The 27,999-nt window shown below is 39.4% G+C and overlaps 1 protein-coding gene across 2 annotated transcripts in view; it reads left to right on the top strand.

The window, feature by feature from the left end:
- Positions 1–27,999, top strand: part of NLGN1 (neuroligin 1) — a 430,580-nt gene that overhangs the window by 23,323 nt on the left and 379,258 nt on the right. Inside the window, exon 1 of one of the 2 annotated variants that reach the window (XM_050308088.1) lies at positions 25,985–26,225. The exons of the other annotated variant lie outside the window; for it this stretch is intronic. The gene's annotated coding sequence lies outside the window, so the exon portion shown is untranslated. Of the gene's footprint in view, positions 1–25,984; positions 26,226–27,999 lie in introns of those variants that run through there. 2 annotated transcript variants of the gene reach the window in all.

Here is a 27,999-nt window from a genome sequence, read left to right as displayed (position 1 = left end):
TTTTAAACTAAAAGAGGTTTGATTCAGACTAAACATAAGGAAATTCTTTAGAATGAGGGTGGTGAGGCACTTGCATGGGCTGTCCAGAGGGGTGGTCAATGCCCCATGCCTGGAAACATTCAAGACGAGGTTGGATGGGGCTCTGAGCAACCTGGCCAAGCGGAACGTGTCTGTTCTCCTGCAGGACACTGGACTAGATGACCTTTAAAGATCCCTTCCAACCCAAAACATTCTGTGATTCTCCAGTAGTAAAAGATGAATGCTTACAGAGAACTGTAAGAACATAGGATGTGTATAATAGGAACAAGAAATACAATTATCGAACTTGATTCTTGTAATATTCCATTTAATGGCCCAAAACAATAAAAATGAAGTCAGTATGTATTGAAGTCATTTTCAGATTAATTCAGAGAGAAGTAAATACAATTTGGGTCATGTTGCTTTTCATGACCCCAAAACCCCATTCAAATAAGCAGTATGGATTTTAAAGATCTACCACGTCTTTGTTGATGTATTATTGATCGTGGTTAGTCAGCAGTTCAGCTCCTGTTGTTCAAAACCACCTAAGGCAGTAAGATCACTTGTTAGCAGATTATATTGCTCAGGTACTTTGCCATTTTTTAAAGGGTTTTTTTTTTCCTCAAAATTATGAACTGCCTTTTTTTTAATTTTTAGCCAATGATTGTGTGCAAATGTGTTACTGATACTTGTGAGGAAATGTCTTTGTCCTTTTTTTTTTTTTTAGTTATATTTAATGTTCATTATCTGCGTAAGTTAAATTTTACATGCTTTACTACTCAATTTATAGGAAACATAGTGGATATAATCTATGTGTTAAATAGGGAAAATTTCCCCTCAAGCCTCCTAAAGTGCTGTGACTGCATCTTCTGAGACTGATGCAAAATGTATCATATATTAGTTGGTTTTAGGAGGTAAAATATAGGGTTTTGGGTAGTGTTTTTCTGTCTTTTTTTTTGGTTGGTTAGTTTTCTTTGTTATGATTTTGATATCTTGGCTGACAGTTTTCTACTTTAACCTCACTCTTGGCTTGTGGAGTTTTTTTATCAAAGTATTTTCTTTTAAGGAAACTGGGTGATCCTTACTCTAGTGTTGTTGTACTAATTAACTTTCCAAGTGTTTTGAGTTTTTTGCAGGGATGTCATTTGGGTTTTTCTTTTAAAAAAGCCTATTATTTGAATAAGTAAAACTGCATGATACTCAACTCTTATGCAGCATTAAACCAAGTGACTGTTATTATTTGAGTTATTAACTCCAGGAGTTAGTAATACAAACCCTGAAATGTTGGCAGCATCCAATACCTGCTTGTGCTGGTAAACAATAAGTGCAAGTAACAAAGGAGTGGGTGGACAACCCATGAAAATATGTGCAAAAGTCTTCCTTTTCTTTTATAAATCACAATATAAGTGTTTGGATAACATGGTATCTCAGCAACAACTTGACAAGAGACATATAATACACTCAGAGAACAGAAAAAACATCATTTGTCTCTAATAAAGGTGTTTAGCATTCTGATCTTCTCAACATAAGTTAATTTGTAGTTATACTAGCAGTGTTTTTACATATAAATTTTGCATGTGCATCAAAGTACTTGCAGGCTTCAGGAGCTGCTTTTTTGAGTATTAACTGTCCAGAATGTGGGTACAGGTTAGTGTGCTATATGCCTTAAGATCAGCTTGAGTTTCTCTCTTACACGGTGTATTTAGTCTTCAGGGGATTAAAAATGTTCTTCATGAACCATGTGAAAATGAACATTTATTAAATATTGTGTCAGGATATACTTATTCATACAGAAAATGCAATATATTATTTGAATGGTGTATGGAAATCTGAAGAAAACTCAGGGAAGCCTTTTATTCCAGTAGAAAGTTTGTGTGCTTATATAGTTACTTATTGTTTTAAGACTTGGGTGTGCACTTTGAGAATGGGTACAATTGAATAAACCTTAGTAAGAGAAATCTAAGTAGTCATCCTTCTCAACAGGTGAAAGATTTAGAAGACAAAAAGTTGCACACTTGGTTCCTAAATGTACCTTGGATTGTGTGACAGATAAATATACAGAACCAGGCAATTATTACAGCCTGCTAGATGATTGATAAGGACAACTTTTTAGGAAAAAAAAAAAACGAACATGAAAGCAAAGTAAAAGCTATTTGATATTTTTAGTATTCATGGGCTGTACAATAACAATTGATTGTTACTGAGTATTGTCTCTAAAGCTTTGTGAAGATGAAAAATGCTAGGTCTGGTGGTTTGATTAAAAAAAAAAACAAAACCCAAACGAAAAACAAGCCATAAACATTTACAACAAAAAACAGCTATTGTTTTCTCACATCTGTAGCAGTATTTATAACTGCATTGTGTTTTGGGGGGGGGGGGGGAAAAAAAGAAAAAAAAATAGTCCAAGGTCCAGACCTCTCTTTGCAAATTTCCTACATGTGTTTTTGACACTTGAAACAGAGCATGGCAATAAAGGATGTATTTCAAGACAAGCACAGAGACCTACTCTCCATTAAAGCTATACCTGCTGTTAGCCTCAATGGTACTTCAGATGGAATATTTTTAGTTTGTTTCTATAGCCAATTTTCTTGTATTATTTTCAAGCTGTGTAGCCAATATTTCAGTAGATCATCGTGAATCGACATATTCCTTTTTAATTACAACCTCTTTTTAAGTTTCAAAGTGTTTACATTGATTGTGTTAGCCTTCTGAAATAAGCAGCAACACTAACACTCATCTCTGAGGGTGCCAAGCAGCCAGCTCTAATAAACACACTTTGCAGGCAGAAATGGGAACGTGCTGGTGGGGAATATATGACCCGCTATAACTCTTGGTTTGAATGTGACATGTGCTTATCGAGCTACAGAATGAAATAATTTTGCACATAGAACCCAGCAAGTAAAGATACATGTGAAAAATATTCTCATCTTTTGAGGCAGTTGCCCTCTGTCCACCTGGCTGACCTATGTGCCCCTGTCCCACAGATGCTGAGGTGCAGCAGAAAAGGACGGGTGCAGTCAATTTAACCACTGTGGCTTGTTCAAATGACACTTCAGGAATTGTAAAATATATTTCTGGCTGAGGGACACTGCCTCTTTCTAGCATGGCTTATGTTAACAGATATAAACTTACGAAAGGGCAGACCCAGCCTACAGTAGTTCAAAGCAGGAAGGATCGTTGTCACAGGCACCAAGCCTGTAGAAGGTTTAAATCTAGAACTGGCAAGGGAAACAGAGTAGTCACTGTACACACTTCCCTTTTTTATCCGGCTTGCTTGACTATGAAGGAAAAAAGGCTGCTGGATTCTTCCTTTAGAGCACAGCCTTTGCTTGCTGTTTCTGTAGGGGCAAGTCAAGAAGGAAATAAAAACAGTGGATGAACTTAATGAAACTTTTAAAAACATTGGTAGGGCATGGATGTGGTTGTGGAGTGCACGAGGGATGTATGGCACCCCTACCTGGCCCATGGGATGCAGTAGGGATTGCATGACACACCGGGCCGTGGAGGTCTCATCCTCCTGCAGTAGAGATGCAAACGGAATAATAATAATAATAAAAGTGGAGTTAGTAGTCGAGTATTATGTAAATAAATTATTGTAAGTGCATTGTATTAGAATTTTATCTCCATTTGGATTATGTGATTGAATAGAAAAGAGACAATTGCGGAGCCTCGTGGAGAGCTTGGGATCTGATTCATCCTCACTGGTTCATCTTAAATGGGATTTGAATAAACCTTTAGGATTGGCTCTTCCTTCCTGTTTGAATAGAGAGGGGTGTGAGGTGAGCGGGCTCATGATTTAGGGTTCTTGTTAGGTGCCTAAAGCCAGCCAGCATCAGAGCTGAGCAAGCTAAGAATAATCATCAAAAGACTACTCCAGAGCTTGGCTTGGGCAACTGCTGGAGCATCAGCCACACTTGGAAATGGCACCAACAGATTGAAGGGGTTTGGCCTTCAAAACTGCAACAGATTGAAGGAGTTTGGCTTGGGAAAGCTGTAGGAACAGGAGCAGCAGTTTGTGAGACAGCCTGGCTTATGCAAATGTAGAAATGGCAGCAGCAGGTTCTGATGGGATGTGTTGTTGGTGTATCTCCAAAAATTTTTAAACTGGCTGCTCATGTAATACCAGGGCCCTATCACCTATATGCTCAATTTATCACTGAGTCTTGGAACTTCTCCATCAGAGTAGTAGAAAGCAAATGTTATCCTGCTCTATAAGAGAGAGAGAAAGCAAGCCCACTCAGCTTATTATTTACAGACCTATCTTGCTGCTTCCAACTCTATCCATAATAGATAATGAATAAATTGGTTCACAAGCAACTGTTTAAGTACTTGGAGTTAAACAACATACTGAATGATGCTCAATCTGGATTTCATTCTCATTATTTCACTGTCACTGCACTAAGAAATTGTCGGAGACTTTTTCTCTGCCACGGATCAAAGGCTGTTTATAGGTGCAGTATTTATTACTCTGTCAAAGTACCTTTTGACGTGACTGGCCATTTTCACATGCACAAATTCATTTGAAATGAGTTCAAATAAAAGTAGTAGACAGTTGTTTTCAGTCACATTTGTCTCCCAGAACCCAGATGGATTGCATTAGCAATGAACAGTCATGTATGCAATACAATACTAAGAATCCTTGTAACTGGGCACCATATTGGCCATTACGTGTTCATTAAAAGCTGTTGTGCATGTTAACAGGATGACACAGTTCTTCGTGCTTAAAACACATAGAGTGGGATGAAATCCCTACTAAAATTGAAAGCAAGTCTGAAATCATAGCCTTATCTCTTACAAACCCAACATCTCATCTTTTTTTTCTCTTATGTTTCTAGAGATAGATGCACACACACAGGTATCGAGGACCAGCATCAGTGGAGCTGTGCTGCAGAAACCAAAAAAAAACTAGGAGGAAGGAGAGATCTGACTGAGGATGAGGGGCTCTAGCATACCCATATAATTTCTTGCTCTCACCAGGATATTGAATCAACAAATGGTCCAAACAGCTTTGTCACAAGCAAAATTCATAGATTTGTCTTTTTATGACCAAGAGTACATAACTTATATGGTAAAACACAGTATTGTTTTATTCTGAGGCTGCTAATTGTTTTCTGAACCGTTAACAGAACCATTTTGGAATTGAATCAAATTCAATAAGAAAATATGAAAATTTATTTAAATGTTGGACCCTTAATCTAGTATTTCCTGTTGTCTGGCTGAATGCTGTTGTGGGGACTCAGTAAGGATAGAAAGTAGCTGGAATTTAAGCTGTGCATTAAGTTGTGCATTTATCCATTATTTCTGACATGAAGAATAGACACTGCTAAGTCATGACTCTCATTTGCTATTAGGATATATATATATATATATGATTAATTTCAAGGATTAGGAATTCTCACCAAAAGTTCAAAGGTACTGCATTTAAAGTATGAATGTTGCATTCCTTTCCCTTCCCTTCATGCTCATCTGTAAAATGAGGTGGTAGTCACGGTGTATGTTGCAGATGGACTGGTATCAGATCTCATTTCTACCTTTCTTTTCTCAATTTTGAAGGCCTTGATTGGAATGTAGACAACAAGGGGGTAAAAAAAAGAAAAGGAAATGCCCTTGCAGGTTCCTTTGAATTTGTGTTTGTGCTCCCTCTGAATTCCTTTGGTCCAGATGCAGAGTGAGCTGGTGGCTGTACTCTTGGTAAAGGGCATGGGAGGAATCTTAGCTCTGTCTCCCCTCCTTTTGGACAGAATAACTGATTCTGTGCTAAGGAGGAAATAAATTCTTCTAATGCAAGACAAGAACAGATTTTGGTTCCCAATCACAGGAGGTAGAAGTGAAGGGAAAAGTGAGTCTCTGAAGAGCAGTGTTTCTCGGGATTGTGACTGTACTGTGTTCCTTGGGACTGTTCCTGCTGGTGAAACAGGCCATCCTCCCTTTTCAGGGCTGGTATATGGAGTTGCAACTGAGCCATAAAGAGATCAGGCTGCTGCAGCCCAGCACTGCACATACCTGCAGAAGACACACATGTCACACTGGAATCAGCAGAAGCTTTGCCTGAATAAATCTGGAGTCCAATAATTTGGACTGGATCTGTTTGGCTTTGTTCTATTTTTATTTTTGCAGAGGGCTATGGGGTTTTTGTTGCTGTAATTTTTATTTTTCTCCCCTAAAGAAGAGACATATGATCCCTTTAATTTGTCTGTGACTTGAGTTTGGACAGAAGAATTTCATATGAGTACATACCTGATGAAGGAAAAAGGATTAGATTTGTAAATTCATATCTTCAATTTGCTGATGGAAAACACTAGTACCTAGTGTGTTAGAGTCTAAAATAAAAATGGAATGTCTGTTGACCTGTTTGTTGTCCCTTATGAGCTGTGGTGATACTGAGGGAACAAAACAAGAGGTGTTTTTTTTACCCATTTTTTCCCCCTTCTGAATTCTCAGGTTAATTCAGTAATACCTGACATGACTTGTTAGGTTTGTGCTTTCCTTCTTTTTTTTTCCTCTGTCACTGAAATATATATGCAACTATAATGGATTTCAGTCGGATGTAATGGAATACAGAATATGTATCAGGCCTCTTGCTTTGTATTTTTATTCAGTGACCCGTCTGATTAGGAAATTTACTGGGAAAGATTCCTTCATACAGCCTTCTATATCTGTTTGTTCCATGAGGTTCTGTAATGAATCTGGTTTTGTTCTTTCTAGAATTAATATGAATTGTAGAAAAGCTTTGTTATTTCTTCCTATTTACTTTCCTTGGAGTTGTTATATTTTGCCTTTGATGTCATAAGTTTCATAAGCTTAAACACCTAAAAAGTTCATTTCAGGGAGTTTATCAAGTGAACACGAATATCCTCTGTATTTTTACCTGAGTTACAGAGTCAGCTGTGTGATTTATCTTTATGGCAGGTTCTGTACTTGTATTCTCTCTCCAGTGCTGAAAGGATAGTATTTATATCTCAGTAATTAATGAATGGTAAAGTGTGCTTAACTTCTTATTGAAGTGTTGGGTTTGTAATTGATGGTGGAGTATTTCAATCATGGATATAGATGAGATCAAGCACCAAAAAGGGTTCTAAGTGCTTGTTCAAAATCTATTCTGAAAATGGATTCCATTATCCTGAGGAATCCTCATGAAAGGCTCTCCAGAAGTTGAAAAATCTCATGTGAGCTTTGGTGTGGAGACATTCACTCTTAACTGTGGATGTGCCAGCAGGAAAGACAGAATGGAACAGTTGGCCAGAAGTCAAGCAGAATAGAATTAGTGGGCACATTGTCACTCAAAAATATTTGTTGAGATACCAGTTCTCTTTCAGGTAAAGAGAGACTATTTTGAGTTTTTAGATGGATGCCCCATTTAACAGAGATAATGAATTTTGTGCAGGAATATTTTAGTAATAAAAGGAATGCTGCTTCTCTGCTGGCTGAGGAAGGGTTCTGTGCATCTTTTCTTTCTGTAGCTTTCCATGCTTTAAGCAGTCCTGCTTTTCTCTGCCATCTTCCTCCTTGTTCAAAAAGTCTGGCCAGTAAGGAACACTTATTCTCAAAGCAGACTTTGAAAATATGCTAGTAGGGCTTTACTGGCTACAAAAGGAGGAAAAAATGGAAATTAGTTGTGAAATAATCTTTTGACACGGGGGAAGTGGAAGGGCCCTTCCGGCAGCAGCAAAAGATGGATAAGTAGTATGATATATTTTTGTATCTAATAGAACATGTCACAGTTCCTCATGAAATGGCTTTCTCAAGAACTGCATAATCCCACTGAACATTGCAGTGGCTATAGAGACTGGATTTCTGCTTCAGAACAAGGTTTTTTCCTCATTGTCCATGCCCTTATGAGAAGCTCACAGTGCCCTTTTTCATATGTTATACTTTTTGCATACAGAAATTTAAAACCAAGAACAGAAGGTCAAAGAAGTTTTGTTTCAGTGGGACTTTCTAGTCTGTATCCCCTCAAGAAAACTAGTGCTTGGAGAGATATCTGGAATTTTCATATCAAGCTGCTGAAATATAATTCATGACTTCAGGAAAACCATCCAGACCATATCTTCCTTCTTTGAGGATTAGCAATTCATTTGTATAAAAACAAGCTTCATCTTTCTCAACTTGTGAAAGATCCTGGGTTTAAGAGGTTTGTGGAATGGACTCTGGGAATGATTTCTTCACAGAGAAGTCAATGTGAGGAGACTTCAAATTTCTGTACAAAATCCTGTCTTCTGAAAACTAGACAAAATACACAAGGGAAAAAACTCAAGAGAAAGGGAAAATCCTATTCTGCTTTCAGACTAACATTTGAACTATATTATTAAATATGCATGAACTCCCTGAATATAAATCATCTGCTGAAGGAAGGATGGCAAGTCAAAGTTCTGACTCTCATCTTCCAAGATTTCTTTCCAGGCAAGGTTTGTAGGAAGAAATAAAAACTTATATTAGCCTAAATGAAATGGTTGAAAAACAGCAGACAGGATTTTCGGCATATGAAACCTCTTGCACAATTATGAACTGAATATGCTGCAGAGAAATGGACGTAGAACATTGAAATTTTTCGACCTTGATATCCAATTGCAGATTATTAAAGAGGCAAGCAAATTGTCAAGACAGATGCCAAGACAAGGCTTGATTAATGCAGAGTTAATTCCATACACTCCTCTGGTATCCCCCCACCCCAGGTTATCTCCCTTGGCTTCTACTGACCAGAAAAACATGTTACTGCAAGAGTTAGCATGATGAAAACAGTCTTCCTAGCATGGCTTCAGCTTCATCTTTTGCTTTGAAACGTGTAACAATAGTTGAATGCTCAGATTAGGGGAGACTATATATAAATTTGTTTGGATTAGTGGTTTAGTGACATATGCATTCCCTCTGGAACAAAAGTTCTTGGATGCAGTGTGTCAGTAGAGGTTGCTTCTGATGCAGGCTTTAAGGTGAGAGTATTTCATGTACAGAATAGAGACTGAACCTTAGAAATGCAGCAACTGAAACTTTTTGGATAATGTTTAGTGGTTTAAATCAAATAATAGTTCCAAATATTGGAAGGAAGGTGTTTTTTCTTCCTATTTCTTTCATCTTTGGTGCCATAGATAAAGAGACTGTATAGAAATAATAACAGATTTTTTTAGTTTTGCCTTTGACTTCAGTGGATGGAACATTGGGACTTTTGACAGGGAATAGACCTTAAATCTTGCAAGGGACCACATCACAATTACCTTCCAAATGGAAAAGTACAGCTATCCTACTGTAAGAGGAACAACCATGGATTGTTGGCTATGTTTTATTTCTTTGATTCCAGATATCAAACAAATTGAAGCTGACTTTAACGACTCCGTCCGCCTTGCTTGTACTTCAATTATGAAAGAGACACTTTCTTCTGTTAAGCTCCTGTCAATTACCACTTTGTTTTTAAAAACCAAAAGTTTGGAGAAAACAGTTGATAGCCCACAAATACATGGTCATCAAGTTGCTGAGAAAAACTAATGTAAAAAGCATGTAAAGCTAAGAATCTATGTTCATCTACTTTTTGATGTGGTTATAGATTGAATAATTTATGATGACCTGCTTTCCCCAATGGCTCATATTTATAAGGACTATAAATGAATTGTGGCTGAGCATAGAAGTAAATTGTGTTCAGATGTAGTGACTTTAGAATGTATTTATGGAATTAACTTCCTGTTTGATATACGTGTGCTGGTGTATCATGAACTGGGAGGCAGTTTGCCTCCCAACACATTTGTCAGGAGATGACCTCCAATCTTGCAAGTTTATTTCCTTCACAAAATCTTCCATCATTATAGCTGCAATGACACCACCCATATAAAGTCTGAAAAAGTTTTCATCTAGATTTCCCTCTCTGTAATTCCAGGGAGAACAAAGCAAAGATTTTTTTGACTTCTTTGTAATGTGTAGAATCATTTGCTGGTGAAGCTTAATGCTGGTTCCTGTTGTGCTGGTGACTTTTGTGAATGGGGATGTTTTCCCTTATAAACCAGCTTGATGACAGTAATATATTCAGCATAAAATCCCTTGATTTTTTTTCCAGAAGCCCAATTGCAGAAAAAACCTGAATATGTCCATGGTAGTAGATTGCTACGAGACTTTACATGCCATAATATTTTGGAAATACAGGTTACACAAGGGACAAATGTAATGAGTGTGTCCCTGCATAGATCCATGAACTCTTCAAATGTGGAGGCTGCCACTTGTTATTCTCTCACTTTAAGGAAAAAAGGGGTGGTGGGGAAAGACACAGTGTTGCTATAGGAAAAGGATAATGGTTTTAAACTAATGGAGCGTTGTTTCAGATTAGATAAAAGGAAGAAGTCTTTTACAATTAGGGTGGTGAAACACTGGAACACATTTTCCAGAGAAGCTGTGGCTGCCCCATCCCTGAAAATGTTCAAGGCCAGGTTGGATGGAGCTTGGAGCAACCTGGTCTCGTTTAAGATGTCCTTGCTCATTGCAGAGGGGTTGGACATCCCTTCCAACTCCCACTGTTCTATGAGTTTATGAATTTCTCACCAGCGGCTGCCACCGCTTGATCTACCACGACTTACTAGATTTGATGCCCTGGTCACTCTGAACTTGGAAATGTGATTTGTTTAAACTTTTAAAGAGAGATAATAGCAGCGTAAATAAATTTTACAGTAACCCATAATGCTTTTAATAGCACAAATGTTGATAGTGTTTCTCTATTAAGTCCCAAGGCACTTTATACAGCCACGCTATTAAAATAGGAAAAGCCATAAAATACAGAAGGGGCGTGTGTGGGAAAAGTGAAGTGTAGGTCAGAGTCTTGTTCATTAATATCTTCTGGCTAAGCTTATAAACATAGGTGTATGCATAAAATACTTATTGTTTCTTTTGTGAATGTGGGCGAGAACTTTAAAGCAAATTTATTAATCATTAATGATCTCTCCGTACTAGAACTATTAAATAGACAGTGATTCATAAATTATTTCAAAAACCTCCAATGCAGAGTTTGAAGGAGGGCAAACCCAGAAATCTGAAGCAAAACAAAACTTTTAAAAACTGTGTGGCCTTAACTGTATGTTGCAGTGCATCCATGGAGGCTCCAGTTCTGCTGTGCCCAGTTGTGTCTGTAACTTTGTACAGGTTTTCTTCTTGGCTGTAGTTAGAGATGAATTTTTATGCTGGAAAATTTTCACAGAGTCCTGCAAGCAGTTCCAGGCACTCCATGCAACAAGCATTGTCCATCCACATACTGGGTGATAATCTTGCCTGGCCAATGCTGGGAAACATGGCTTGTGTCATTCCAATATTCTGCATTTATGAGATATTTGGTTCCTCTTCACAGTACTTAGTAAAAACTCCACAATTTCCAAACCTTCTCCTCTCACCTTCTCCCTTTCCAGTCCACATCTGCTCTAGCACATCCTGCTTTAGTGCCTGAATATCTGATTTAGATGCCTGCCCAATATCTATCTGCAGAATTTTTAATACATACCAAGTATTTGACTTACTGTAGTAGATCCTTGATGGGACATGCTTGAATATTGATAGAAAAGAGATGAATCTTATTGAGGAAGGTCAGGTAAAAAAAAAAAAAATAATAGAGTGTTACTTTGAACTCCCTCATTTGGCAGATGCAATCTTTGGAAAAGGAAGGAAGGGGACAGGCAAAAAGAATTTAATAGATTAAAGAGATTAGAACTTCTTGGATCAGATAGGGCTGCTGAACTTCTATCAAGGACAGCAAACAAATGGTCTGTAGAGATGTTTGAGCCGTTAGTCATCAAGTCTAACAAGCTGGCAGAAGGTGGATGAGGCACCGGAAATCAGAGAAAAAACAAATGCAGTGCCTGTCTTCAGAAATGATGCAGCTCAACCTCAGCCATCAAAAAAATAAAATAGGGAAATAATTAAAATACTCTGCAGCAACTCTTAACATTGCAAGGAAAGACATAACTGCTGTTGTGGGTTTACTGAGAGCACATCACATCAAACGAGTCTAATTTCCTTTTACAACAGAGCAGCTTGTTTTGTGGACAGGTGAAAAGCAGGCAGGTGTTAGCAACTGCCAGGGCTTTGCTGAGGCCAGCCTGTTTTCATGGCATTCTCACAAGCCAGGCAGGGAAATGCTGGAGCTGTGGCTGCTGGGGTGCAACATCAGCTGTACTCATGCACTCAGAGATCTTACCAATAGTTCACTTCAAAATGGGGAACAACTTTGTCTTCAAAGGCAGAGGTAGGAATTACTTTGTGTCATAAGCCAAAGTGAGCAAGTCAAGGCTTTGATGGGCAAATCTTATAGTTAGCTCTTACAAGTCTAAGTAACTCTTACACTGATAAAAGTACTTGGGTTAATATGTATTTTTTAGTTTTGGGTGCTGCACCTAAAGTGGGATGCAGACCAGCAGCAGGAACTGTCACAGAGTCTCGTGAACCAGGTATATAATGACTGACTGAATGACACAAACCAGAAGTAACTTAGAGGATGGAGGAAGTGAAAACTGATAAAGGAATACATAGTTTCTGAAAACTTTAAGGATCTTTTAGGAAAGAAGGGTCCCAGCTCTTTTCTGTATTCCAGGTGATGGGGCAGATTGCAATGAGCACGAACTGCAGCAAAAAAAGTTTCAGACTAGAACATAAAAGAAATTTACTCCAAACTTTCTAAGGACGCAGATTTTTCTGAAGTGACTGTAAAGTGTCATTAGAGATCTTTAACTATTGAATTAGATGAACTTTTTGTCAGGTGCAATGTAAGTTTTTTTGAGCCTCCCCTAAGGCAAAGGAGATACACATAATGACCTGCCTGGGTCCATTCTTTCCCTATTCTCCTGTGATTCTATTAATTATGTTAAGAGATCACAGTGTACCAACTCATTTTGCTCACATTTGGTTGGAGACCAGTAACAAATCTTCCAATTTATCATACTAGCCTGCGAGCTGGCATTGATATCTCTCTGCTAACACATTTACAAAATGCAAAATGACTAAACAGTCTTTTAATGAAATGTATCCATGAAATGTAGGCCATTTCCTCTCAGAATTGAATTAAGCATTACAAGTGATCAATAACTAGATTTCTGCATCTACTGAAAAGCTCTGCTGTAGAGTTATAAAAATAGTTCAGAGTAAGAGAATATGGCTGATATTTTATCACTGTGGCTCTGGAAACATCCTAAACCAGTTGGCTGTCTTAAAAGATTTGTGACTGGATAGATTGATCCTCTCTTTCAACTGCAGGCTACTGGGTCAACTTTAGCTTAACCCCAGAATTATGGGTCATGCCTTCTACCACATGCTATCAGAGACCTCTGCAAAGACCTATCAATCCTAGTCAGATTTCTGTGATTCTGGCAAGTATTTATTATCATCCCTTTTAGAGAGTAACAAAGCACTGAGTCAAAATGTGCAAGGAATGAGACACCTGATTCAACATCTCAGCGCGCAAGCAGCTTGACCTTAGATACCATGAGCCTGCTTTGCTTTGACTTTTTCGTAGTCTTCCCCCAAACCAGGTTAAAACACTTAGTTGTGGGTATGTTTTAAGTATGTGCTGCTCATGGTGCTGTATTTCCTTTTAATACAAGCAAATCCTTTCAGTCCATGGGTGCATGGCATAGGTCACAAGTGTCAATGCAATATCTGAACACAAATGTCCCTAAATAGGGACTGGAAGTGCATCATTTTCTGTAAAGAAAAATTTTTGAAAAAAATCAATCCACCTCATCTAGGTTGGGGTAGATATGTTTCATTAATGGACATATTTTCTATTTCAGAGCTTCCTGTTTAATCAGATAGAGCTTAAAAAAGTTACTTATTTGTTAGTTAAATATGAGTCAGAGATCTGTCTGGTATGAATATAATGGGAATCTAATATGCAGCAATACAACAAGTAGGGAGAGACATTGCTCCTTTCTTTAAGGTTATATATGCTTTTAGATTTTCAAATCTAAGTCTGCTCTTATTGCAGTATTGTTCAGACTTTAACAGTTATGGAAAACTCACTGGCCTCTTCTTCAACCTTTAATTTTAGTGACCTGTGTGCTCCACTCTGTAAACTGGGTCTGTTTCATCTACTGTTATTTATGTGATTGTTTTCATATTCCATTTCTTGCTGTTGAAGTGGTTGCTTATTGTGCTAAAGGGACCCTCTTCCACTTTTTTCCAGCTCCATAATGCTTAGCCTTGTGTTCACATCTCATGCTTTTTCCAAGAGGGGCAGGCGAGGTCAGTCACTTGGTGAGGAAGGAAGAACGAAAGGTGTTCAGCACCGGTATCTGTGTCCACTTCAGCTTTGTAAAAGCCTCATACATAATGGCAGTGGAGAATTTAAAAACTGTGGATGCAGTTGCATCCTTCCTTTTAAATAGCTTCAGAGAACTTCATCTCTTCATCCCCTTACTCCTCCTCTCACTCACCAGTGAGCAGGGCATGAGCTCTCGGAATCATTTCCTATGCTGTTGAGAGCACTCTTGTCAACTAAGTTTTCCAGACTTCTGTTCATTGTCTCCATCTGACCCACATGGTTGCCTCTTCAATTGCTTAATGGGGTATACTAGTGTGTTTTAAGCTACCTGATTATTATAGGGCTGTCTATATTTTGCTACAGTGCTTCTCATTTTCATTTCTGTTTTGTCGCTGTTATAACTGGAAGCCGTAATTAACCACGTACTTCACATGTGTTACCTGTTACCAAGGCAATATTGTCTTTAAATCTGAGTAGGTGGATTTGCTTTCTTTATATCCCTAGTGCTCTTATTCTGATTTCAGATCTGCACCTGCTTAGCAACAAGACATGTGTTTGAGGGGCTAGCTGTAACCTTGGCTTAAAAGTACAGATGAGTCTACGTGTGATTGTCCTTAAAAACACCAAAGCTCAACCTCTAAGCATTTAGCACTTACCCCTATATATTATAATGACATTAGACTGCAAATAGGGTCTATTTCTTTCTTTAAAAACCTTTGGTTTTGAATACAAAGCAGTAGGGTTGGCCTTTGCATGGAGTAATCAAATTGTTATGGTTTATGATTAACAGGGTGATGTACAGGTATATACTGTGTCAGAAATACCCATTCCTGCTATAATTTAAGTGGCTGAAACGTGCAACATATTTTGCCTAGTGGAGTGTAAAGGAAAGGTAAACATGCCTATCCTCACCCCCAATAATTTTTTTTACTGTAGGAAGGGTTTTTCTTCTCACTTGCATTGTGTCCATCTGCTATTTGCTGCCAGGCATCCCAGCACGTGCCCAGTTATACCAAATAAGGTGCCCTCCACCTTACCTTATGCTGAAGAGCTATTCTGGCTTTTCCAGTTCTCTACCTTGAGGTCTTTAACTGAACTCTTCTGTGCCAGGGAGAAATTCTGCGCAGATGAAAAGCAGACTGTAGAAGGACATAATAATTACACCAGCAGAAAAATGTCAGCAGACTAATGTAGGTCCCCTATAGGGGTTTGAATCATCTTATGAAAAGTGAAGCCATTAAATAAAACAAAATGTTAGAGATTTTGTTGGGAGTGACAGAAGCAGCAAAATGTTCTTCCTGCTGTATCTCTGACGCTCGGCAATTTTTGGCTGAGTAAAAACAGCAGGCTATCTTTCTCAGTTAGCAGAGCCCAGAAGTATATAAGGGCTTCTTAAGGAGAAAAATGTGAACCATGCCCTGGCAAAAGTACTTGTCGGCTATTTTATTATAAATTGTTTTAAAATAAAATAAAATTTTAAAAAAATCTGCAGCGCAATCCTGGCAACAAATGAGTTCAGAGGCACTGCAGAAGCTTGCCAGGATTATCTGGCCTTTTGCCTTCGAATGCAGACTTGATTACAAACTCAGAATTACAAGGCCAACCTATGTAGTTTTGTAAGGGGCGGGGGAATAATCACCTGCTGAGGAAAATACATAGTGATGTGTGACCCCACATAATTCTTACAGAATTAATAATCAGTATTTGGCTATGTTTATCTAAACTTAGTGTTTATAACTACTTACTGAATAAGTCTTTTGAAACACTCCTGACATTGCCCTTGTCTCACTGATGGAGAAATGGAGGCTCTGCTCACAGAATTTCTGTGAATAGGCTCTCTTTCTTTGAAAAGGAAAAGACATATTCTTTGACAAGTGTGCAAAGGGAAAAAAAAAAATCAGCCTGTGAGTGGGAGTCCAGTTTTCTACCCTGTATCTCACTGAGAGACTGTAAGAAAGGATTCTTACATTACATCAACTGCAAATGACATGAGAATTTCTTTAAGGTACTTCTGAAGCTGGCACCCAGGAGACTCGTGTTCATGCAGAAGATATTTTTAAATTTTCAAAGAAAAGTCAGAGTGTAACTTTTGTTTCATTCTCACAGTTCTTTTTTAGTCTGTCCTGTCTCTACTGGGTCCAATGTTCTTATAGATGAGCCCTTTCTTTCTTTTTTTTTTCTTTTATTTTCCTCCTTTCTAATGTAGTGTTAATTCACTGACAATCAAGCAGCAGTCTGTGATGCCGAGATCTACATAAGGTAGCTGTTCCTTTACCCTATACCAGGTAGCACCAGCTCTCAAAGGGATTTTTCCAAAGAAAAAGTGCCTGAAGCACCACAGGAGAAACTTCTAGTCGACCCTTTAAATGATGTACTGTGTGGGTTCTTAAATCAAAGCTATTAAGGGTGAAGATGCAAAAACCCTCTAAGCACTAGAAGTACCAGGATGTCTTACAAGGCCCTCCACTCAACACAGTAATATGGAATTGTTAATTAGGATGGGTGACTACTATAGGGCCACATGTTGTTAAAGCTGTAAATAAACTGTGTCTGCAAGGGTGCAGTCACAAGGTAGGTGATAGGAGGGGGATATGAAGGATTGACATAAGGTGAGAGCAGTGCTGTTCCCTCCTCTGCTGAAGGAAAGGCTTTATTCTTACTCTGTAAGTTTGTACGTCTCAGAACAGGAGGAACCACTGTCCAAGTCTGTGGAAAACATGACCTCCTTTCTTCCTGCAGATTTTCTCTGGACATTTGGTTGTCTTTGGTCATCATTTCATTTTTGTATGTGTTTTATATCCTGCTGGTAGAACCAGTAACACTTGGGCAAAGAGAACCCAAGCTCTGTTCTGGTTTAGTTAACAGTACTTAGCTGTTTACAAACCTAGTGTTTTTCCATCTCTTATCTGCAGCATGAGGTTGTTTCTGCATTCTGAACTAATAGAGTTTAGAGCTGCAACATCTTTATTGGCAGTGACTAATACAGGAGCCAGAAAGAGCACCATTTGGTTTGAAGATCCTACAATCAGCCACAGTCTCGTCTCAGTCATGCTTGTGTCATCTACTAGAATTCCACTCAAACAAATGGCTTCACTCTGGGTATTATACCATGTAACTGAAATCAGGATCTGCCCCAAATACTACAGATCTGACATCAAAAACCCCCAAGACTCAAACCAACATGTTTTTAAATTAAGCAAAAGACGTGACATGGGTAGCAACTACAGTGCACACTGGGCCCACCATGACAGAGTGTGACATTTTAAAGCAAAACCTTACGGCATCGTAACAGACCTGAAAACACAACCCTGGCAAAAGACAAAACCTGAAAAAACAAGAGCTTGGAGTGACCTTATCCATTCTTTCTTTTTGGAAGGCTTAAACGACACAAAGACCTCGAGGTTTTGGTTGTCTGCTGAGAGATGGGACAGCCTTAAGTGTCTTCCAGTTCCCATAGAAATAAACGAGAATAATACGCACGGTGTTGAAATGCATGTTAATGTGCAGTATAACATGCATGGCCTTGGTAGGACCTGCTGCAAGAGCAGCTCAGCACTGTAGGAAGAGACTGAAATAGATTTTCCTATGCCTGGACTGAAAGGTGTTCCAATTACAAACTACATTTAGCAGAATACAGCTAAATAAAAAGTGCCTACGTCATATACTGCAGCTAGATATATTCCTGAAGCACTTTAAATTAAAAAAGCCTTTACGATTCTAAACAACCCATATGTCTGTCAAAGCTGTCACTGTGCTGCAGCAAGTAAAGAAAACAAAACTTAATTTGTGATGAAGCTTCCCCTGGCTGAAAGCACAAGTCTTCCCCATCCTCTGCTCACAAATGCAGACTCTCTCTCTCTGACTCCTTATAAAATGCTTTGCATTTCCTTTTGAATCACGTCAAGCTAATTTTATAGCAAACAATCTCTATTTTCTGAAACATGGAAAAGAAGCACAATTATTGCTGGGTGGAGGGTGAAGGGAAGTTGGAAGCAAACCGAACAGGATGCTGGTAATTGTTTTTGGGCACCAGTGCTGGGAAGATTCTTGCCACCTAAGCAAAAAATATCTCAAAAATGTAATTAATTATAAATGGGAAGCTTTGTAGTGCAATTCCAAGATCAGAAGGAGAAAGCAATGTCCTTTTACCAAAAATAAAAAAACAAACATTATTCAGGAGATGATCTTTTTGGTAAATAAGCCACTGTTTGGTTCATTATGGTGCATAACTGAGGAGATGTCCCCTGCCTTTAATTTTCAAATTCTTGGAAGGGAGAAGGTGAGATACTTAGGATGTTTAACTTTGGCCTCATTCCTTCTGTAACCAAAGGGTGTTTTGTCACAGGGACAATCTGTTGTAACCATGTCAACACGTTGACAGCTCTTACCCAAAAGGCCCCACATCTGCGTGTTGTGTTTCTTCCTGTAAGTGTTTACTCCAGTTTACTGTAGTTTAGTTCATCTGCAAAGATCTGCATGGAGACAACACATGGCTCAGAAATGCCTACTCTGCTTCCTTTTCTCTTTTAAACTGAGCATTTTTGAACTTGTTTGTTTTGGTGCTTTTACTGTACAATTGTTTTCAATTACTTTTGATGTAAGTGGCACTACAGGCAAGCAAGGCTGGCAAGATCTGGTCCTCATTGCAAACATTTCACAGTCGTAATCATCTAAATTGCCTTGTGAAATTGTTCATTAGATAAAAATTAATAAATCCTATAAATGAAATCCAACGCACCGTTAGGCTGTTGACATTAAATCTGGCATAAAAACATAGTTGTAAATGAAGCCATGTGTATACACATTGATTTGGGGCCAAATCTTGAGGTCCTTGAACAATTTTTAAACCACTGTTTACTCTGGCAAGTCTGTTAAATGGGAGTGAAAACAGTGGCCTAAGTTGTAGCTCTGAGAGCTATTTGTGAAGATTTAATTTTTACATGAAAATGTCCCCCTGCTACATGCAGGGTTCAGGGTCTTGAAGTGGATGGACTTCTCCACTTCCCTGATTCTGACTACACAAAAAAATTAATGTGTAAAATAGTACCATTACAGTGATTTTTATACAGAGCCATGTGTCTGGGACCTTGGACACTCAGTGTTTCGGAGGCTAATATGGCACTGTAGCTTGTAGATTATCCAAATATTAATGGGTAGCACCCAGCACTTAATTATTTCCTTCTTGCTCTTCCATTTGGGCATCCCAGGAGGTTCAGGTTCACAAGGCAGATCACAGCTGGCTGTGTTCTTCCCCTTTGAACATTTCCAATTTTCTATGCACATAAATCTACAAATGTTGTACCAGACCCTAGGATTGCCTCAAGTTGTAGTTTGGCAAGAAAAATAGGGAACTAAACTAAAGGTATGTTTTTAATTGGAATAATAATGAGAGGAAAATATTTTTCTCATTCATTACAGGATAAAACCCAAATAACCCTTTTCAAATTGAGGAGCTACTTCACAATTATATCAACAGCTCTTAAAACTGAGCTGAGCCTCAAGTTTTGGGGTTTTGTAGTCACTTTAGGGGAAAAAAATTGGTTATGAGTTGGCTTGGGTGAATTATAAAAAAGGTTAGAAAATGAGTGATTCTGTAAACATAATTTTAGTCTATCGACAGATGGGAGAAATGGAGAACAGGTTGTAAAAGTATAAGCTCAAGTATTATTAATATTGTACTGTTGCTGAGCCAACTTGTAGAGGAACTGGAAAAACATCCTATTGGTTAAGTAATCACTACAAATATGCTTTTAGAGATTAATACTTTGAGTTTTCAAAGCTTTTATATGTGTCAGTTCTGCTAAAAGGATGAAGCTGCAGAAATGCACTGGTAGCAAGTTTAAAGCATTAATAGCGATGTCAGATACACTTTAAGGATAATCATGACTCCTTTACATCCAGTAGACCCTAGTAGTCTCAGATATGGAAATAAGACTTTTGACAACCAAAAATGTTTGAGAAAGTGGGAAAAGACCAAAGACTGTTGTGTAATATTTTAAACCTGGGTAGCTATTTCATGCTTTGGTTTTGAGTGCTCTGTTTTCTGCTATACATATGCCACGCTGGTGGTCTTTAAAAGTCATTTCATAGTCACTGTGGCTTGCTCCCTTTCCTATCATGGTAACTGAATTTTTAGAGACACTTTTTTTTTTTTTTTTTTTTTTTTTTAAGTATTAGCATTACTTTATTCCAGGAGAGTATCACAAAAGAATGTAACTCAGAGTCCTCAAACTATCCCCCTAGAAGTTATGTCAAATTCATATTCAAGGAAGTAACACTGAGATTTACTTGCATCTGCATGATTTAACTATGTGCTTAATACTAGATTTGGCTGTGTGACAAGAGGTGCAGACAGAAAATAAAGTTTTCTGTTCATGAGTTCTTGTACAGTTTTGGAATTCCATGTAATATTCACTGATGAGAAGCTGAACTTGTTCATCGTTAATTAAGAAGGGGAAAAAGTTTAGCTACACTTTGAAATTTAAGATATGGGATTTAAAATCAGGACGCAAAAGAAGATTTGTTTTGAGAGAGATCGAATTTGACTTTGATTTGTGTGTTAATAAACTGAGTTCTTTGTGGGAACCAGGTAGGGAAATCACCAGCACCTCACAGGGTCATGTCCTGTGCTTGAACAATCCTGATGCCAATCTGTGCTTGCAGAGATTTGTCAGATGAGAACATGTCTTACTGTTTCTCTAAATCTAAATGTATTGAAATATAATACTGAAAATGTAGGGACTTATTTTGGTGTTTTGATTGTTAGTGATTAGTGCTGATTGGGTCTACTCACAAAGCAGTGTCTGGTGCAAGAGGTGCTGCTGGTGACCGTGATGGAAACGGTCAAAGAGAGAAGCTTTGAAAAATTCTGTGAGGTTTGTTTCTGGATATCTGCTTTCAATGCCTGAAACCTGTAATGGGACACTTCAGAGTTCTGATTGCATAGGAGGCAAATCAAGCCCACAAGAAATCTTTTTCTTCTTCTTTTTTTTTTTTTCCTGACTATATGTATACTTCATAAAGAAATTCAGCTTTGTGACAGAGATGACCTAAAGACAACACTGTTGTTTAGTATTATAAGGGGTTGCATGAGTCTAAAGGAGGCATATATATCATGTGTCTTTGAACCCTAATACTTACATAGGAAATAAGAGCAGTAGCTAAATCACTGAAGTATGGTGAAAAAGACAAATTACCTTGGGGTACCCCGGGATCCCAGCTCTAGAATACTTGCATTTTCTTTATTTTAATGTTTTCATTTATTCTTTTCCTGGTATTCAGTAAGGGCCCCTTGACACCTAAAGAAGGAATAAAATGTCCTCATGCTGTTAAAACAGTGGCTACTAAATGCAGGAATATTTTCTTGTAGCGTGTCCTAAGTATTCCATTATATTTGTAGAACAATATTTCAATGACTATTTGAGGTTCCCTGTAAGCTTGCTCAAGATGTTAATTTAACTCTTGGTAACAACTGCTTTGATATTAACAATGATCTCAGAATCGATTAAAATAATTCACACTAGGAACATAAATTTCCTTGACATCCTAACACCTCAATATTTCAATCGTTCTATTACTCCAGATGGATCTTAGATTCTGTTCAAGGAAAAAACCACAGAATACACACTTGCTTTGGAATCACACCTGCTTCTACCAGAGTCTTTATAAGATTCATCTTGGAGATTAATATGGACTATTCATGGAAGGTGACATAAAAGTTTATAATCAAAAGAAAGAAAAGGAAAAAGGAAAGTAAAGTTTAAGTATGAGCACTTCAAGAAACTGTTGGGCATTTTTTCTGAGATAAGTTTTCTTTCACTCTTCCATGTTTTACTGTCAGGAGATCTTTAGCTGCCCATCACCTTTGAAAATCAAACCATTTCTATAGAGTTCAAGGTCAGAGGTTGCATGTCCTTTAATATATTTGCCAATAACTTATTGATATTTCATATGCATATTTATATATTCTTATGAATGTATCTCCTCCTGTAATGAAACTTTAAGCCACACTCATATAGTGAATAAGTAACAAACCCAGCAAGAAAGCATAAAGGTCTTTGCCTCAGAATTCCTGGGCATTTGCATTTTGCTTTTTGTTTAAAGATTGTGGATGAAGATGTGAATTTGGGAGCTAAGCAAGCTGACAATTTCTCTTCAAAGTCATCCTTGCTGCAATTCATTTTCATCCTTTTCAGTCTCCCTTGGACAGTCACAAAAGATGGCTTTATTATACAGTTCTCTTCCCCTATTTTTGTATCATTTTCTGTTTGTCATGTTTAGGGCACCTTCATTTCCTCTGTTTCACGGAGGCAGAGATGATTACATTAAGTGTGGAATTCTTCTCTCTTTACTTTTGGTCAGTAAACCATAGAATTATTTTCCATTATTCTTCATAAATTTTGGTGGGGTGGTTCTGGTTGAGCGTTAATGTAGCAAGACCCACATGGTAACAGAGAGCTACTACTACAAGCTTGGGAAGGCTAAACTTGCATTAATAAAATGACTTTATGTTGTCCTTGTGAGATATATTAGCTACTTGCTGCATTACAGCATCTCTCCTTCCATACAAATCCCCAGGAAAAGATGTAGGAGTTAGAAGGGTCTGGAAGATGTTTCCAATCCTGTTTAATAACTGCAAGTAAAGGGAAGGTATTAGAAATACCCCTGAGGCTAATCCTGACAAATCACCCTCATTCTGAAAGGTAGAACTGATATGTGAGACCGTGTTACATTTGAGTTTCCACCCAAGTAGGAGAACCTGAGTGACTGTGAAGCCGCCAGCCTTACATGTAGACTTTGGGAACTTGATCATCTGGATGCCCAGTTTAAAGCTCTTAAGGTATTCAGGTATCACAGTGGTGAGGATTATGTAGATAATTTACTGGCCAGAAGGTTAAATCTGCTTCTCAGGATGGGAATACCAAATTAATAATCACTTCAAAGATGTCTCTGACTTACCTTTCAGATACTCAGAGCTCTCCTTTCCATCTGCCTTCCCATTCCCTTCTGCTCCAGGGCAGAGCTTCCCTTGCCACCAGGAGTGATTTCTCCTGGTGGACTGGAAGGTGAAGGGCTGATCTCCCATTTTCCTGAGCTAAAAGAACCGTACAGATTTCCAGCTGAAAATCACATACTGCAGCAGGCACCATGCTGTACAGAACAGCTGCTCCCAGCTCTCTCCGCAGGTCCTCTCTCCTCAAAATGGCCATTGCCGCTCGCGTAGAAGTATTTTGGTTGGGTACAGTGGTATGTGAGGTGCACGTGTGGGGAAGGGGCTGCCTTCCCCAGAGACCCTCAGAGCTGTAGGAGAGGTTCTGCATCTGCCAATCCGTTTTTTTGGGGCGCTGGCTTGTTCTGCTCCACCCAGTGCCACACAGCAGATGGGAGCATCTGCCCTTGCTGCCGTAGCCACTGGAACGGTGGCTAAAGATGAGATTGCATATTCCAAAGTCACATACGCTGCTCTAGAGGATAAATCAAGGTCTTGTTTGATTTGAAAGCAGAAACAAAGCAAATATTTTCGTGCACTGAACTTTGGGAGAAGTATCCTGGGTTGGAACCCTGTTAGTCACACTGACTTGAGGACTTCAAAACTACATCGTGTTCCACAGACAGGTGCTGTCTTTGGAATCTCTATAGGATTTCCAGATGGCTCTGCATCCAACACTGGCATTATGGAATAAAACTGTCCTTCCACTTGTACCAGTTTCTCAGGAGTGGTATTTGGCTCTTACTGTGTAAAAGAAGAATTGTGAAGAATCTTTCCTGGACTCAGCTTTAAACTAATCCTTTATTTTTAGGGATTTTTTTTTTCTTCTTTTGTCAGAAATAAAGGCGTTAAGAGATTTTAACGCCCTTCACCTTCAGCCCTCAAAATTCACCCAGAAGATTCAACACAATTGCTGGGATGTGATTTCGATTTCCTCACCAGAAAATGGTGTGCGAAATAGTCCTTCACAAGGACACATTTTCCAGTTGAGGAAGCCCTAAAGAGTTTACTCCTCACCTCTCTTTTCCCGTCCTTCCTCCTTGCCTAGGAGGACCTCACTACATCTTTTGCCTCCCCCTCTCCTTGTCTCTGCTTCCTCTGCACCCATATTTAAGACCTGCTTTGAATTTCCTACTTCCCTTAAAGTTCTTTCACATCCATCTGCTTGCCTGATACCCTCTTCCATGCACCTTGTGAGGGATAAAACAAGGGATAAATCCCACTGCCTATACAGTACAACTGTGAGCCAGGAGGTCTGTTTTCCTTGGTCTTTTTCTGCCCTAGGTTGGATGGATCCATGTTTTGTGTCCTCCACTCAGGGTGCCATTTTGTGATTCCCAGTTTGTCAAGGAGAAAAACCCAAACACCTGCTTTTCATTTGTTTAAATATGTAAATGAGATGACTGTAAACCACTAGTAGTTAAGATGCTTGTGAACTTTATTTATTGTTTTCCTCACTAATGTAGCTGCAAGCTGGTAAGGGCTCACAGGAGAGACTTGTTACAGTGGTGTAAACTGGGGCTTGCTCCACTAACCTGGTGATCTACTGACATGAGTGTTTCCCATGGAACTTTTTTTTTTTTTTTTAATTAAAAAAAATAAATCATGGAATAACTTCCCTAGAAAAGCCCTGAAAACCAAGACTGAACAATTCTGGTTTAGCTTTTGCTGTGCCTTCAGTGTGTAATTTGCTCCCTCTCTAGCCCTTGGTGCCTCTGTTTACATCTCTGGACCGTATATTGATGTTTGCCTAATGAAATGCTGCTCTGGAAGATTTATGGCTGTACATTAATAGAATAATTAAAGGTCTTGGAAAGTCTCAGATGAAATCTGTACCAGGTCAGGGGGAAAAAGAGAGAGGGGAAATGAGAGATGGGAGGTGATGTACCTGCACCTATGGCCTGTTGGCTGACCTGGCAGGTTGGGCTGGTGGGTGTGGGCATGGGAAGTGCATCCAGGGAGCCAGGGCTGTCATCCCTGCTAGGAAGAGATGCCTGGGGAGTGTTTGTAGCCAGGGCTTTCAGCGTTGAGACAGCAGCCTCTGACCTTTCCTAACCCAGCCTGCTTGTGACTGGGCTGCCTTGGGAAATGCAGGGGGCTTGGAAGGGAAGGAGATGCGAGGGGAGGGAGAGGTGGGAGGCAGAAGCGGAGCCCACACCCCCGGCGAGGGGGAACAGAGTGCATCCAGCTCCGGCTTGTGCAGCGCGGAGGGGGAAGAGCAGAGGGGAAAACCCCCCCACAAACCTAAAGGAGGGGAGACCGGGGCAAACTTCGCGCGGCTGCTCCAGCACCGCCGGCTGTGCTGAGCATCACCTGTGACGAACGGGGCGGGCGCGCATCCTTCCCCCGCTCCCGGCGGGGACCCTGCGGGGAGCGCGCCGAGCCCGCGGGGGCGCGCCCGGCGCGGTGTGAGCGCGCAGGGGGCGCGGGGAGCGGAGCGGGAGCGGAGCGGGGCCGCAGCGCGGGGGGCGGCTGCTCACTTGGCTGACGGATGGATGGATGGAAGACATCCCGCCATCCCATTTGTGCTCTCCTCACGCGTCTTTGCATCCCTGCCTTTTTTTTTTTTTTTTTTCCTTCCTCCTTTCCTTCAAAAATCTCCCTGGGAATTTTGTATTTTGCAGGGTTTCTTTTTTTTTTTTTTTTTTTTTTCCTCCTGCTCTCTCTCTCCTTCCTGCTGAGGATACGTTCTGCTTGCCAAGTTTGTAGTGACACCTCTCAGATTCCCCCGCTCCCGGTTTTTTTGGATCTATTACAGTGCCCGGTTGTATATAGACATACTGTGGTTTTTTGCCTTTTTTTTTTTTTTTTTTTCCCCAAGAAAATTGGGATTCTTTGGGAAGCTAATGGATACTGAGGAGGACGATCCTAAAAATCTCCTTTCGAATCCGTAAATGAGGTGTACGAAGAAATTCTTAAATTCAGCCATCAATTTAGCTCCATGTTAAGCACCTCGAAGTATTTATGATTGCAGAGCAGGTGCAAGCAAGGATTAGGAATAAGGTAAGGGAGCTATTTCTGTCTTTGAGGCAGCAGCGTTTGCTCAGGGTTATCAGCAGCAGCTTCTTTTTTTTTTTTTTTCCCCTCCATAGAATCTGAGCTGATGTATTTGCATTTGTGGTGCTGTTCTCCTGTTCTTCCGAGTCTTTTCTAATATGCTTGATTGCTTTCCATCACTACAACACACATTGCTTCTCCCTGCCTGCTCTGGATTTAGGAGTTTCTTGACTGTGCACATGTTTTGGCTGTTATTTGGTAACTGCTTAAAACCACCAGTCCTCTGTTTAAAATTATTTCTTATCTTCCACTTTCACCACCCAGCAAGATTCCTGAAAAAAAAGAACAAAAAACAACAAACCACCGAAACCATAGAAAACTGCAACACAAAAGATTTTTTTTTTTTTTTAATTTGCCTTTAAAAAGGAGAGAGAAGTAGTTAAAATTCCTCCAGGGAAAACCGAGAGGGGAGGTGGGGGGATGTAATAGTCAGGTTCTTCCTCTGAAAGCGAATTAACTCCCCTCCCTCTTCCCTCCCCCTCACCAGCAGTTCCCCGGGGCTGAGCCTGATTTCTGGCTCATGGGGTGCAAGGGGGGAGTGATTCCTACTGGGTGACTTGGAAGGGAGGGAAGGATTCCCTCCTTCCTTCTGGGATGCTGCAGGCTGCTCTCCGTCAGCACGCTTTACTAATTTTTGTTTTATCAGCTCCGTTTAGGGATATAAATGGCACGAGCAGGGATATCAATTACCAGCTAACGGCGGCGATAGCCCGTGTTTTATGGGATTTAATGATTTCTCTTGTTTTGAAAAAGCTCTTGTGACGCTAACAATAAAGAACTCCATAAATCATCTAAATGAATTGTGTTCCAGCAAAGGCAATTTTTAGCCTTTTGCTGGGTATCTCCTCGTCCTGATAATTAATTGCACTAACAGTTGTGAGCATGTTTGTGCTAATAAAGGTGCCATTACTAAAAAGTGTCTTTCTTGATATGGGTCCCGTGTTTACTGAACTCCTACAGAGTGCCTTAGCCATAGACAACTGCTGTCCTCTCCTCTGGAAATACAGGAACAGATCAGGTGATTGGGAACTGAGTGTAGTGCACGAACATACCTGTGTGGTGAAGTGACACATTCCCAGCACTGGAAAGAGGAAAAACCCATTTAACAGGCTGCTTCAGTCACTTATGTTGAAAGCAGGAGGTAATCATCACTTAGGCCTTCTGATTACATGTTTTGATTAAAAGACAAGCAAATGAGGTTGGTTCCTTTTTCAATTTTTTTTTTTTTTTTTTTTAAATCTTGATGATTCTATCATCAGCTTTTTAAATCCTCTAAGAAATAAGCAGGAGCTGGGGAGTTCAATCCTTCAGCAGAATATAGCAGTGTTCCTGCAGTGCTCTCTTTCATGTTATCCTTTTCTGTTGCTTTATTTCCACCTTCTGCTTTCATGATCACATTTTTTTTTCATTTGTTATTTACAGTCAAGATGTACTGAAAAGGCTGGAATAAAGTAATGCTGTTCTCCTTATGGAGGGAAACGTGCTATGAGGAAAGGACTCAAGTTTGGCTGTTCTAACAGAATTGTTAAGCCACAGGGCTTACATTTAATTTGCTTTACACTACCTTTAGCAGTCTCCTGGTGATGTAACACACATATATACATGTGTATATCATCTGCGTGGCTCCCTATGTGTTCAGTTAGAGCCCTGGTTAGTGCTGCCCATAAATCATTCACTGTGAAAAAACATCAATCAGAGCTTGAACAGGTGCAGGTTCAGT

The sequence above is a fragment of the Myiozetetes cayanensis genome, unplaced genomic scaffold (genome assembly GCF_022539395.1).
Source record: "Myiozetetes cayanensis isolate MyiCay16 unplaced genomic scaffold, myiCay2020 scf13, whole genome shotgun sequence".
In the NCBI taxonomy this organism is placed as follows: Eukaryota; Metazoa; Chordata; class Aves; order Passeriformes; family Tyrannidae; genus Myiozetetes; species Myiozetetes cayanensis.
Note: the sequence above shows the minus strand (reverse complement) of the source record. Positions and strands in the feature narration are given on the sequence as shown.